Here is a 3475-nt window from a genome sequence, read left to right as displayed (position 1 = left end):
AATTTACAATCCAAACGGACATGTTTCCTGTTCCACAGGGGTTCTGAGTGTAAGAGGAAGTAAGATCTCAGGAAGGGTAAGACACTAACGCCAGGTCACACAGCAGGCCAGTGGCTGAGCTGGGATTAGAACGTGGGTCATGTGACACCCATTAACATGCCATTGAGCCATGAGGCCTCCTAGGGAATGCATTGCCACTCATGGCCTAGTCTTATCAGCCAACCTCCCAGACCTTGATAAATCCTGAATATCCGGACTTGTTGCTTCGGACTCTGTATCAGTGCTATATTTTGATATGTCTGAGGGCAACTCCTCTTTTAAAGGGGTGGTAGGGGATTATTGGTACCTGGACACAGAAGTTTTTTCCCATAATGGATGCTGGGGAAATGTCCCCTTTAGGATCCTGCCCAGGGCAGCCTTCAGGTCCTTGTTCCTCAGGCTGTAGATAAGTGGGTTCACAGTGGGGGGCACCACAGTGTAGAACATGGAAACCAGCAGATCCAGAGCCGAGGGCAAATCTGAAGGTGGTTTGAGATGGGCAAATGCTCCGGTAAAGAGAAAAATGATGATGACAGAGAGATGGGGCAGGCAGGTGGAGATGGCCTTGGCCCGGCCCTTGGAGGACGGCATCCTCAGCATGGCTGAGAAGATGTGGACATGAGGTGATGATGAAAAAAAACCAGATGCCACCTAAAACTACCACAAAAGCCACACTCACATCTATGGCAATGTGGTCCTCAGAGCAGGAGATCTTCAGCATAGAGGGGATGTCACAGAAGACCTGGTGGACAATATTGGACCCACAAAAGTTCAGGGAGAAGGTAGAAGCTGAAAGCCGACTCCAAACAGTCTCCCATTGAGCCATGATGCTGCTACTAAGCGCACACAGGCAGTTTTGTTCATGATGAGCTCATAACGCAAGGGGGAGCATATGGCGGCATAGCAGTCATAAAACATTGTGGTGAGGACAAAAAACTCTGAAGCGGCAAACAAGATCACTAGGAAGAGCTGCGAGACACAACCCAGAAAGGAGATGGAGCTGTCACTGATCAAGGAGTTGACAATGGATTTGGGTACCATTGTAGAAATGTAGTAGAAGTCTATGAAGGACAATATCTTGAGAAAGAAGTACATGGGGGTGTGGAGGTGCTGGTCGAGGGTGGTGACAGCAACAGTGAGGAGATTCCCCAGAAGGGCCATTAGGTAGACAAGGAGGAGCAGCGTGGAATGGAGCAGCTGCAGCTCCCGGATGTCAGAGAACTCCAGGAGGAGGAACTTAGCCACTGTGGAGACGTTGGTCATTTCTGGGAGTTGACGCTGACTCCCTGCAAAGGAAGAGGGACACTTCAATTTAGAAACATTGGCATTCCCTCTGAACTGTAAGTTCCTTGAGGGCAGGGAACATGTCTACCACCCATATCAAATTGTACTCTCTCAAGCAGTTAGTACAGTGCGCCCCATATGATAAATGCTTAATAAATACAATGGATTGGTAGCATCGCTGAAGGAATCAACACAACTTCCCTTTGGAGTAAATCAATCCGTTGGATTTATTTATCACCCATAGTGTTCCATAGTATTAATATGTACAGGGGTCTGGCATGTCTTGTCTTATGCTGTCGAGTCATCTCTGATCTGTAGCTTCTCCATGGACGCATCTCTCCCAGAATGCCCCACCTCCATCTGCAAGCGTTCTGGTAGTGGATCCATAGAGTTTTTTTGGTAAAAATAAAGTGGTTTACCATTGCCTTCTTCCACCCAGTAAAGCTGAGTCTCCACCTGTGACTCTTTCCCATGCTATTGCTGCCCAGAATAGATGTGTTTTGACTTGGAGCAGATTGCCTTCCTCTCGCTAGCCACTGCCCCAGCTAAGAATGGAATAGGTATCCCTCTGCTGGATTCTCATTCCCTTGGCCGAGACTGGTAGGGTACTGGAAACTCTCCATGTGTGATCCTGAGTGGAGGCAGGAGTGTGTACCAATCAATTAATCAAGCAATGGTATGTACTGAATACTTAACGTTTGCAGAGCACTGTACTAAGCACTTGGGAGAGTACATTCCAACAGAGTTGGTAGACACGTGCATAAAAAGGGGGCTTAGAGAAATCGCAACACCAATAAAATATATAAGATAATATACAGCAAAGTGCATACTCACAAGGCTTGCAAGTTTATGTTGCACAACACTGTATAGAATGTAACTAAACATAACTGACTGTGGTATGCTTCATAATTTATAACTGTATGTCGTGCTTTATGGAAAGGTGGTGCTTAGACAGCTAGAGTCCTTCGAGGTCCTAGATTAGGGTGACAGATTCATAGCATGACAGAGAGATAGAGGCGGAGGAAGGTTTGCTTGAAGTTTACATGTAGCGGCAACAAAGAAGTAACTGTGTCAAAGTACAGAGGCCAGCTTGAGGATATATCACTTGCCAGATTGCCACAGTGGCATGAGGGTTGGATGATCTCATAGCAGCCAAGGTGGGACACGGGTAACACAGACGTCCAACACGGATTAGACATCTAGTGTTAATACTGGAGACCAATGGATATGCGGGTGGTGGTATTGTTGCGGGTTTATTCTCTAGTAGTTATAGAGGGTGTATTCATGGATGTGTCTTTTTTGATGTGTGACAACAATAAACCTGCTTTTGGGAACTTCTGAGTGCCTCCTTTTTGTGGTTTTGTGGCATTACCACCGGAGCTAATAGTTCATATGATCCCTTCCCTCACGGTGCTTCCATTCCATTGTAGAGGGGCCTAGTGGAAAGATCCCAGGTCCGGGAGTCAGAGGATCTGGTGTGTAATCCTGGCTCCGTGACTTTCCTGCTGTGTCACCTTAGGCATGTAACCTTTCTCTACCTCAGTTCCCTCATCTGTAAGACGGGGATTCGATATTTTTCCTTCCAACTTAGACCCTGAGTCCCACGCGAGAGGGACACTGTGTCTGACTTGATTATCGTGTGCTGAACCCAGCCTTCAATATTTTGCTTAGTCTATTGTAAGGTCTTGATAAATACTACAATTAGCATTATTCGTGGAGAAGGCAGAAACTAAAATAAATTACAAATAGGAGAAGGCCAGGGAGCATCAAGAGATGTATATGATGGCTATGGATTGCTCTCGATGATTTTATCTTATTTAGACAATAACACCCTCATATGTAAGCACACATATCATGGATATATACAGAAGCACACACACACAGCCACTCAGGCACACACACAAACAAGCTTCAACTGCCTGCAGTTACTTACACATAAACACACATAGTCATACAAACCCACACCTATTTAGCCACTCATTTACTCATTTAACTATTTGTTCAAGCATCACTCACCCAATTCAGAATTGTTTCTAGAGAGTCTCCAGTACTCTACCAGTTTTGGCTCTGGGAGGGAGAGTTAAGCAGAGGCATAGCCATTCCATTCATTGCTTGCGCTGTGGTTAGTGAGCAGGAGGCAATGTGCTCCAAG

This window comes from Tachyglossus aculeatus, unplaced genomic scaffold, assembly GCF_015852505.1.
Source record: "Tachyglossus aculeatus isolate mTacAcu1 unplaced genomic scaffold, mTacAcu1.pri scaffold_108_arrow_ctg1, whole genome shotgun sequence".
Taxonomy (NCBI): Eukaryota; Metazoa; Chordata; class Mammalia; order Monotremata; family Tachyglossidae; genus Tachyglossus; species Tachyglossus aculeatus.
The sequence above is the reverse complement of the archived record's forward strand: the minus strand, read 5'-3'. Positions refer to the sequence as shown.